Consider the following 11,285-nt stretch of genomic DNA (forward strand, 5'->3'; position numbering starts at 1 on the left):
TTCTTGAGCATCTGCTTGCAGCTCGGCTTGTCGCCCTGCTCGCTTCGCACGCAGATGTTGACCGCACGGTCGTCTGGGGAGAGCTTGATGAGGCTTTCCACGTTGGAGTCGAAACACTTGGCTCCGTCTCTCCACAGCAGCGGGTGGTTCTTCAGTTCCCTCATCAGGCGGGTCTGCACTCGGGGGAAGAACGCGGAGGAGAACATGTCGGTGGTGTCTGCACACTGGACTTGCTTGCCGAAGTAGACGGTCTTGGCGGGGTTCGCGGTCGGCTGCCACTTCTCTGCAGGCATGGTCTGTGTCAGCAGCCCAGGGATGATGAACTCCTGTCCGTCATAGGTGTGGCAGAGCTGGAACTCTTGCAGCAGGGTGATCAGGAGATCGACATCGGCAACATCTTGGAACACCTTCTGGATTTCGTCTTTCGTGACGACGTCGAAGTCCTCGCCCTTGCTTGGTCTCAGATGTTGGATGGGGAAGCTTTCAGGAGCCATCGTTGGTCCGAAGACATCGGTGCAGAGCCAGTTGGGCCTCAGGACAACAATGGGGTCAGCATTTTGTGCGGTGATGAACAAGATCTGGAACGACAGGAAAAAGAAACGTCTCATTATGAAACCTGGTTGATTTCCTTATGTTTTATTTGTTTTAAATGTAAAATAAAAAAGTGTCCATTTGTCGAAGCAAGTTAACAAACGTTTTCCGGCATAAGAAAACCACATGATCAATAGCTAGGCCTAAATGTTAAATTTCGGAGTCCCTTCGAAACTTTTTCGTTTGATCAAGCTGGCGCTACGAAATTTTGTAATAAGCGAACCAGATACAAGCTATGATAATTGCACATATATTATTGCCTACCTCTCCCAAACGGCTTAGGTACTCGGAAGACTTCTTGAGAAAATCTTCATCAACAAGGCGGTCGATCTCCTTGACCGCCTCTTTGTACTCTGGCCACTTCAGGACAGGACACTTCCAGCCGCAACTCTTGATCCATTTGGGTAGACACTTCATGATCTCAGCACACAGCTTCGGTATGGCTGGCTGACGCTATACAAGTTAATAATATATAGTTAGGATTGTGGTTACACAGCAATTGAAGGCACAGATCTTCGTTAAATGTACCAACGTAATCGTGTGTACTGAACCAGGTGCAGGCTTGGATGCAGACAAGTGTCCAGCTGTAAACTAGTTTATATTAATCTAAGTGTATATCTTGAGCCATTTATGATACATACATACGATTGGTGTAATTAAAATAACAAAGATAACTTCTAACTTCACCATGCACATATGTATAGTAAGAAACTTTATATAGTAATAACTAGGTAGCAGGACATGTATGTACTCACTTCCAGAAGCTGTGCCTTCATCGTTGTCAACAGTTCTTTGAGGCAGTTCATTTCTGGTGTGCGAGTCTTCCGACAGTCGAGCAGGAACACGTCATCAGAGATGTTCAGATGATCTTTGAACTCTTGTGTCATCACCTGACGCAGAGAGGAAGCTTGGCGATGTCCTGCCGGTATCAAAGGATATACGCTTATCGAGTTAAGGCACGGTGGTTAAGGAGTGGCTTATTTTCCTAATGTAGAAGCAAAATAAAAGACTTGAGATGAACAGGTAATTCTCGAAGCAGACCTTTCGGTGGCTACGTACACAGAATCAAATTGGCCAAGAAGTATTCGGCCGATCCCATTTTGCCTTGCTATATACCAAAACATCTGCTTGGAGATTACTGGCGAGGGACAGTTAACAGAGTTGCACAATCGAACAATGTTATCATTAATTAAGTGTAAACTGTTGTTGACATAAAACATGGCGCCAGAACAACCATTAATAAACTAAGCATTTCAGGGACAAAAATAATCAGTCTACTCTATTGTTATGAGTTGCTGTACCTGTATGAGTCCGGTCTGCATGACTGGCCACTAGGATGACGTGAGGCTTACTCTTTGGCTTCGTGTTGCAGGACTTGATGAAACAAAGCCACCAGTGGACCTGTAAAGAAATGGTGGGTCGTTATCTATTCCATCGGAAATACGTTAACAACAATGACATTTTTATCATCTTTTTATAATCTAGTTAATTATAATTAATCAGTTAATTCAATCACCTCTCTCTTCTGTTTTTTCGTGTCGTCCATGATGCTGTACAGGACAATGAATATGGTGTTCTCTGCATCCATGAACATGCTGTGGGTTACCGCGTACTCCGGCTGTCCAGCGAAGTCCCACACACTGACCTGCCCCACACCGGGGATGTAGGCTGTTCCAACATTCACACCTGGGGTGGGCTCGTGTGGCCGATCGTCTGGAGTCCGTCGATCCCGGAAGAAGGCAGTGAAAGATCCCTACATAATATTATGAAGTATCAAGTTAGAAAAGTATCAAGTTAGAAAATTTCCCGGGCTATCGATAGAGTAAGTCATGTTTTATCAAAGGGCAAGATGTCAACAGCCTGATTACTAATTTTTTTACCTAGCCAACAACATGATAGTTCCCCATCCAAATACGCTGAAAAGCAGTTCCTCGATCAACTGGATATGGTTTTGGAAACGGTCAGACGTTTAAGGTGTAGCATCCACTACCTTTCTTCGGTGACACTAAGAGACCAGAGGAGAAATGTTGGTTTATAAGCACGAAATGTTAAATGTTATGCAAATAAATGAATACAATTTTTGTCAGTCCAAAAGGAAACAAAGGTTACACAAGACAAGGCAAGATAACGCAAATGAGTCAAAAGCTATTGTTGCAGAACAGGAGATTAAGTGTTGTCTGTGCTTGGTGAGAGCGCCAAATATCAAATGCCTGAGAAATCTACCCGTAGCCCTCCTCTCTGTTGAGAGTGGGGTTGTACATTCTTTCATATATTGCCTCTGTAACACCCCCATTCCCACCAGTGTGTTTCGCGTATCCTTGACTCGAGTTTGAAAGAGTGACCCTGGTTGTGCTTTAAGTGGTGGGAAATGGCTGAGGAGTAGCCGTTAGCACTAGGTCTGCAATGTTCTTTGTACCTTACTTATAAACATGCATTTCTCCTCTGGTCTCTTAGTGTTACTGACAAAAGGTAGGGGATGCTACCTGGAACGTCTGACTCTTGTTTCCCAAATCATATCCAGTTGCTTTAGTAACTGCGTTTTAGCGTATCATTAATTAGATGTCTAACCGCCCGATTCAAATAGTTTGATAAAAGCAGAATCATGCCTCCCTACGTATACAGACACAAATTCACACTGCAGCTGAAATTCAACCAATTCTATCTTCCGTACGATGAATGTATGGCATGATTGATTCTCGGAAATTGTTCCAACTGGACTGAAATTCTAGTATGAGATCTTACAGTTTCAAGACTTTCCACCAGAGTAGATTTGCCAGCTCCCTGTGGTCCACAGAAGCACAGTTTAAACCTGTCGACTTTCTCCCCACCGGACTGTTTCATCAGTTTGTGGTAGGAAATCTCAACAGCCACCCCAGTAGCCAGATTCTGGATTTCAATGTAAACAATCAACTTTTATGATCCCAAAATTCAGCCTTTCTGACAAATGGCTTTCAACATAGTTTCAGAAGGTGTCATTAAGCAAAACCAAACTAAATGCATCTTTTCGTTAATAATCGCGACTCAAATAGGTTAATTCTCAGTGACCATGATCATAACAGTATGATTTCGTGTATGCAACTAGAAAGGCCAATATTTGCTTTGGAGCAAATACAGCGATGGGTTCACCACATTTTACGACATGGCAGGGAAAGAATGAGAAACACAAGGGAAAACAATGATTTACATTGATATAACTATAATATGAAGTAACATACAACTAAAACAACAGTTGGATAGCTATTCCCTACTTTATTGGTTAGGATTTTTAATTGCATAATGCAAACTGTTGATTTTCAAAATAAAAAAAAACGTCCATGCCCGGCATTCCAATGCTGGAGCAGGAAAGCTTGAAATACCTACCAAAACACTTGAATACAGACATACTGTCAGTATGGAAATGCTTCTGTGCAGGTGTTAATCAAGTTAAATCCCAACAGCCAATCAGCAAGAAATGTATAGAGGAAAGCTGCATGCCTATTGGTTGATGCCCTGCATTCCATTGTGATGACTCATGCCCAGACGTGGTAAACACGGCACACGAACACAGTAATACATTTGCTATAACACAGCCAAAAAACTCAAATAAAACCATTCTAAAAGCCTGTATCACAAAAATTTAAAAAACGCCTAGGGGAATTTGCCCACTGTACCTCCATACCAAATTTCAGGACCTTAGGCCCTAAAATGAAGAAGCTGAATCCATTTAAAAAATGGCAGGAGGAGAAGGAGGAGGAGGAGAAGAAACATCAGAAAAAGCAATATGGGTTCACCACCACTTCGTGGTGTGGTGAACCCATAATAAGCTCTATAATAGCCTAGGTACGAGCATTATCCTAAGAAATAGTATTACTTATTGGTTTCTTTATTATGGGTTCACCACACCACGAAGTGGTGGTGAACCCATATTGCTTTTTCTGATGTTTCTTCTCCTCCTTCTCCTTCTCCTTCTCCTTCTCCTGCCATTTTTTAAATGGATTCAGCTTCTTCATTTTAGGGCCTAAGGTCCTGAAATTTGGTATGGAGGTACAGTGGGCAAATACCCCTAGGCGTTTTTTAAATTTTTGTGATACAGGCTTTTAGAATGGTTTTATTTGAGTTTTTTGGCTGTGTTATAGCAAATGTATTACTGAGTTAGTGTGCAGTGTTACCACATTTGGGCATGACTCATCACAATGGAATGCAGGGCATCAACCAATAGGCATGCAGCTTTCCTCTATTCTCCTTGCTGATTGGCTGTTGGAATTTAACAGGCTTAACTTAATTAATACCTGCTCAGATCCATTCCATACTGACAGTATGTCTGTATTCAAGTGTTTTGGTAGGTATTTCAANACTCTATCGATAGCACGGGACATTTTCTAACTTGATACTTTTTATCATGTTTTATCAAAAGGCAAGATGTCAAAAGCCTGATTACTAATTTTTTTACCTAGCCAACTTCAAAAAGGAAACAAAGGTTACACAAGACAAGGCAAGATAACTCAAATGAGTCAAAAGCTATTGTTGCAGAACAGGAGATTAAGTGTTGTCTGTGCTTGGTGAGAGCGCCAAATATCAAATGCCTGAGAAATCTACCCGTAGCCCTCCTCTCTGTTGAGGGTGGGGTTGTACATTCTTTCATATATTGCCTCTGTAACACCCCCGTTCCCACCAGCGTGTTTCGCGTATCCGTGACTCGAGTTTGAAAGAGTGACCCTGGTTGTGCTGTAAGTGGTGGGAAATGGCTGAGGAGTAGCCGTTAGCACTAGGTCTGCAATGTTCTTTGTACCTTACTTATAAACATGCATTTCTCCTCTGGTCTCTTAGTGTTACTGACAAAAGGTAGTGAATGCTACCTGAAACGTCTGACCCCGTTTCCCAAATCATATCCAGTTGCTTTACTGCGTTTTAGTGTATCGTATTAATTAGATGTCTAACCGCCCGATTCAAATAATTTTATAATAGCAGAATCATGCCTCCCTACAGACACAAATTCACACTGCAGCTGAAACTCAACCAATTCTATCTTCCGTACGATGAATGTATGGCATGATTGATTCTCGGATATTGTTCCAACTGGACTGAAATTCTAGTATGAGATCTTACAGTTTCAAGACTTTCCACCAGAGTAGATTTGCCAGCTCCCTGTGGTCCACAGAAGCACAGTTTAAACCTGTCGACTTTCTCCCCACCGGACTGTTTCATCAATTCGTGGTAGGAAATCTCAACAGCCACCTCAGTAGCCAGATTCTGGATTTCAATGTAAACAATCAACTTTTATGATTCCAAAATTCAGCCTTTCTGACAAATGGCTTTCAACATAGTTTTAGCAGGTGTCATTAAGCAAAACCAAACTATATGCACCTTTTCGTTCATAATCGCGACTCAAATAGGTTCATTCTCGGTGATCATGATCATAACAGGATGATTTCGTGTATGCAGAAGGCTCTTTAATAGCCTAGGTACGAGCGTTATCCTAAGAAATAGTATTACTTATTGGTTTCTTTATTTACATAAAAAACAGCATAACTCACAGAAAACGTTATAGAGACTATGATCCATATTCTGTGAAAGATATACTAAAAAACTTTACTCGCCTTTAGGGCACGGCGGCGGCGTTGGTCATGCTCGAAATCCAGTGGTGTTTTCCCATACTGTGTACGCGGAATAAAGCGTAAATTCACACAATTTGGTTCCTAACCATGATACTAGTTTGTTGTTTCTAAAAAGGGGATCAACTTCTTAGTGGTGTAACGAAGTAGAGAAAGGTAAACCGTCAAGTTTGAAAGCCTTAAACATATTCCTGTCATGACTAATTGGCTGTGAAACCCAAGGGTAGTAGATACTACACAACGATCATTATTTACCCCTAAATCCTAACAAGAAGCCATAGGCGACAATTCTCCGTGAAGTATTATATGTTGCAACAAAAAGAAGTAGCCATTGGCGACAATTCTCTGTGAAGTGTGATAAATCGAACAAAGAAAAATTGTTTAAACGCGCGTCGGCTCAGTCATCTTAAGACGCAACAACCAATCAGAGATGCGAAATGCCGACACGTGACGCGGGATTTGCATACAGTCTAAACAACGGGGAAGGGCGCGCGATGCCCGAAATATTTTTGCGTCAATATTCAGCGCCGTGGGAAACGATTTCTTTGCTTGTTTTGAACGCATAAACATGCATTTACGCTAATCTAGTATTATTCAGGGTTACTTTTTTTTTACCTGCCATGGCCAGATTATCTAACGATGTGTGTATTGTGTGTACAATCTACAGAAAGAGAAATGTACATCAGGTCCGATCATCCGATTTTCACGTTTCGGTTTTTGGATTCGGTTCATGAACGTATTTTGGTTTGGCTCCTGGAATGTGCGAATGTGCGAAAAAAATGACTCCCGGGATTGTCTACAGGGAACACTCGCATATTGCCCAACATTCGCGGTGTATCAGGACAGCGCGACTGGCCAAGCAACCAGTCGGCATTAGCGCAGCGGCAGTCCCTGTAATTAGTAACAGTTGCACATCAATCCGGCCGAAAGCATGATTGTGTAACACAGGCTACCTCTTCATATACCGGCTCATACTACAAGACGCCTTTACAACTAGCAAATCATAAAATTACCCGATCTACTAGTATGTACGGTTTACCAGCCTCAGACCACATCCGACCACGAGGCAGAACACATTGATGGGTTGCTCAAAAATATTGTCCATGTTTACAAAGAGCTGCTTCACTAACACTATGGAGCGGCCCAACCCAAAAATATTGGCCATGTGTACAGTGAAGCGGCCAGCATGCTCGTTGCTAGGACGACCGGCCAGTTGCTACGTGACTAAATACACGCCGCTACTAGGTCGCCAAAGCCGACCAGATTACGTCATCGGTATTTACATTTCGTAATGTTGACCTCTGACCACCCCACATTTCCGTCCCCATCAGCCTGACCGCCACTTACTAAGTTCTGCCGGTCACATAAACGGGCGAAAACATATTTCAACGACATGGGGATGTTTCGAAAATAAGCATTTACTCAAATATCAAAACAGCTACGGTAAAAATAAAAAGACGTGCATCATCCCGGACATAATGCCACACCACATGCGAAATTACACAGAAATGCGACGTACGGAAGAATGCGTTTTGGCTGCAAACATCTTCCAAAAAACTTGCCATCTCTTAAGTACGGCCAAAAACATCTGGAACCACTGCTATTCCAAACAACGCGTTTTTCTGGACCATTCCAATTCGCCTCGTAATTGTAGGGGTGCATCTGCAATATTACATTGACCGCGAAAGCAGCAACGGCAAAAATACACATTCGTGCATCAACACGGGCATGCCCGCAGACGGCGTATAAAATTGCGTGCCGATTACACAAAGAGAACCCAGTGTTTTGACTGCGAACACGAAAAACCAGCCGTTCACAACACTCCGTCCGGAGGTCCTGACCTCCTTCACGGAGTAACTAGATGAAAGGATATAGATTGTTTGTACTCACCTCGTCGTTCGCCTCCACATCAGCGCCATGTTGAATTAGTAGCTCCACTACCCCAGTCTGCCGACGCCTGCTGGCGACATGGAGTGCGGTCTCGCCGTACTGTGTAACACACGGACACACGGAGAAACTAGAAAGCTGCTGCACATTGGTGGATTCAAACAGACCCTCAAGGACAACATGATATTAGTTTCAGTTTGAGAGGGGAAAGTGCTTCATAGTTGACATATTGAACAAGGTTTACCTGTAAGAAAACACTATGGCTATCAATCATTGTAAATTAAGTTATAATAACTTGTACAAGATACATAATTCTTCACAATAACTTTCTATTGAACTTAATCAAACCCATTCAGTGGCCAATGCGTCCTTATATTCTAGAAATTAGAAAATATTCTCAGGGTAGTAGATACTTCTTGGCAATCAATAACTGCCCCTTGAGCCTAACAAGAAGACATGATTGTCTGTACTTACACTGTTTCTCGCCTCCATATCAGCGCCATGTTGAATCAGAAGCTCCACTACCCCAGTCTGCCCGTGCCAGCTGGCCCAGTCGAGTGCGGTCCCGCCACCCTATGTAAACACGCGGAGAAACTATAAGGAAATCTGCGGATCTAAAGAGATCAAAGTCAGGAAGATATCTATGACTTAATGAGTTTACAATTGACGGTGATGAATATAGCTTACGTTTTAAGAATCGATCACCCAAACACCTTGAATTTAACGACATGACTTCAGATGTATTCAGATGTCGTTATGAGGAACTGTGATTACTTTGCCGAAATATTTATTTGTTAAAGTGCGATGCTTAGTGAAATATCTTCTTGATGAATGACACCAAGGTCCAAGATTATCACCGTGACTTGCATACATTCTAAATGCCTACATTTTAATAAACTAGGCATCTGTACCACAATCACGGTTTATCACTACGTCACGATCTATTATCATGATGAATAGGGATATGGCATTTCAAACCCATCAGTAACCTGTCTATACTTACTTATACCTCCAATGGCTGAAATTATTTATTTGTATCGACGACAATTCAATGTATGGAATATATACGAGCTGCACAGCAAAGTGATAGAAACGTCAACCTTCCAAATTCAAAAAGCTGCAGTTACCCATGGCATCCTCTGATTGACGTCCCTCCCGGCCTGAAGTCCCCTCCTCACGGTCTGCACGTCTCCTCTCTCCATAGCCCTCCTAAACTCGGCCTCGTCCATGGCAGGTCGTTACTCCGGACACCTGCTGAGTTAAAGTGATAAATACTTTTACTGCTGACATCTGTGCTTCTTTCTCTCTAGCCTTGATTGCAAACAGAACATCCCTTTGACCCATTTGCGATGACTTGATACCCATCTTAGCACGGTACTGCAAATTACAGTATTATTGTATTACTGATTACAAAGTTGTAGAAAACTTTGAAACATCATCAATATCTCGACCATCGAGGTATTCTTTGTGTCAACACTAACTGCTTCACAAAGTAAAACTCTAACAGTAGAACCGACTAATTATACATTTTTCTCAATGGTTATGCAAATAAGAGCATCAATTGCATTAATAATATCAGTTGATCATATTCTGTACCCAATGACAGTCTTAGGTCACTCCAATTTAATTTCTTGGTTAACGGATTTTTCTAGAAAAATAATGGAGCGGGCGGGCGAAAAAAAAACAGGCCTAGGCATCCTATTATGGCCTAAAATGGTACGATAGGAGCCATGAAGTCAACACACCAGGCTGGTTCAAAATTTAAACAATGAATTTTGAACTTTTAATGATACCATTGCATTGAATGATGGAATAACTGTAACAACTAGGATGAAAAGGACTGTTTTCAACTGTTCGGGGCAAAATATGAGCATTTTGAAGTTGATTCTGAAGTTTTATTTTTATTTGCAAATCAGAAAAAAATGAAGCGGGCGAATCCGTTAACCAAGAAATTTAATTGGTGTGGCCTTACCTTAAGAAATAAAGCTATTCTAGCATTTCCTCATAAATTATGCAAACTAGGTCCTTATTTGAATACATTAGGTTTAATGATGTTCACCTTCACTGAACTTCCAAATACGCCAAGTATTGAATTCTCAGCAGTAAGCTGTTAATTTCATTATATCAATTTCTCAAATAATTAGACACATTAGGTATTCATTTGCATGATCAATATCTGCCAAAGTTCCTGTTGCTCTCGATTACACAAGTCAAAACAGTTTCATAGTTCTATTATCGAACGCAGTAGATTTATATTGTCTCATTGATTATGCAAATGAACTCTTGATTTGCATCATTGCTATCTAATGTTGCTACCTACATGGGTTATCCTCCCTCGAAGATTTTTAAACAAACCATTCTGCAGTTCCAGACAAGCTGCTCGAGGGCCCATACTGTCAATTTTTCCCGAGCACAAGAGCTACCTACCATCCAAAATACATGACCCTAGCATGTCCAGATTGCCATATATCAAAGCCGGAAGTTCCGATGCAGTACCATAACAAGCAGTCAGGGTCCATAGCACATGCACATTAACGCTACGGAAAGCACAGCCTTTTTGGCGAACGAAAATTCTATTTCTAAATCATACACTAGTATATATGGACACAGCAGGAAATGAGTTTTTTAAAACAACGTCGTCCCTCAGAAACGCAGTAGTTATACAGGTACATAGCAACATAAGTCACCAGTCGTTCATATCTATTACTCCATAAGAAGAGTTGGGAAGGGGTGGGGAGGGGGGCCCTATGAAACATGAAACAGTGAGAACCCTCAACCCGCCAATGTACACGGACATGTCCTATACACAGTACCTCGTGTTTCTTAATCTCTGATTTCATGCTGATAATATTAAAAAAGACACAAAGTTCTCAATGTTCGCAACAACTCAACATAGCCACCAGCTCAGGCCAGGGTATATTATTAATTAAGCAAGACACAAACCATCGTATGTGTACGACAGCTGTACGACAAATTGTACTGAAACATCCAAACAACCTGCACAAATTGCGCAGTAAAACTTACCTCAGCTTTAGCCTACTCGTAGGGTAAAAACGGACGAGATTTAACATCTGGCACGTCTTTCCTAAATTGGCGGTCTGGTAGAATTCAAGTTCCGCTTTTGCGGTCAGTGAACCTGTGCGTATTGTTGACTGTGAGCGAAAGGTGAAAGGTCATTGTTTTGTTTACCAGGAAGGTTGACTGTAGGTCGTTTCA

At 41.8% G+C, this 11,285-nt stretch overlaps 1 pseudogene; it reads right to left on the reverse strand.

Annotated features, from left to right (window-relative positions):
* The window catches only part of LOC109473238, a 13,714-nt pseudogene extending 2,500 nt beyond the window's left edge, over positions 1-11,214 (reverse strand).
* Between the last annotated feature and the right edge of the window lie 71 nt (positions 11,215-11,285).

This window comes from Branchiostoma belcheri, unplaced genomic scaffold, assembly GCF_001625305.1.
Source record: "Branchiostoma belcheri isolate BF01 breed outbred unplaced genomic scaffold, Haploidv18h27 scaffold296, whole genome shotgun sequence".
Lineage (NCBI taxonomy): Eukaryota > Metazoa > Chordata > Leptocardii > Amphioxiformes > Branchiostomatidae > Branchiostoma > Branchiostoma belcheri.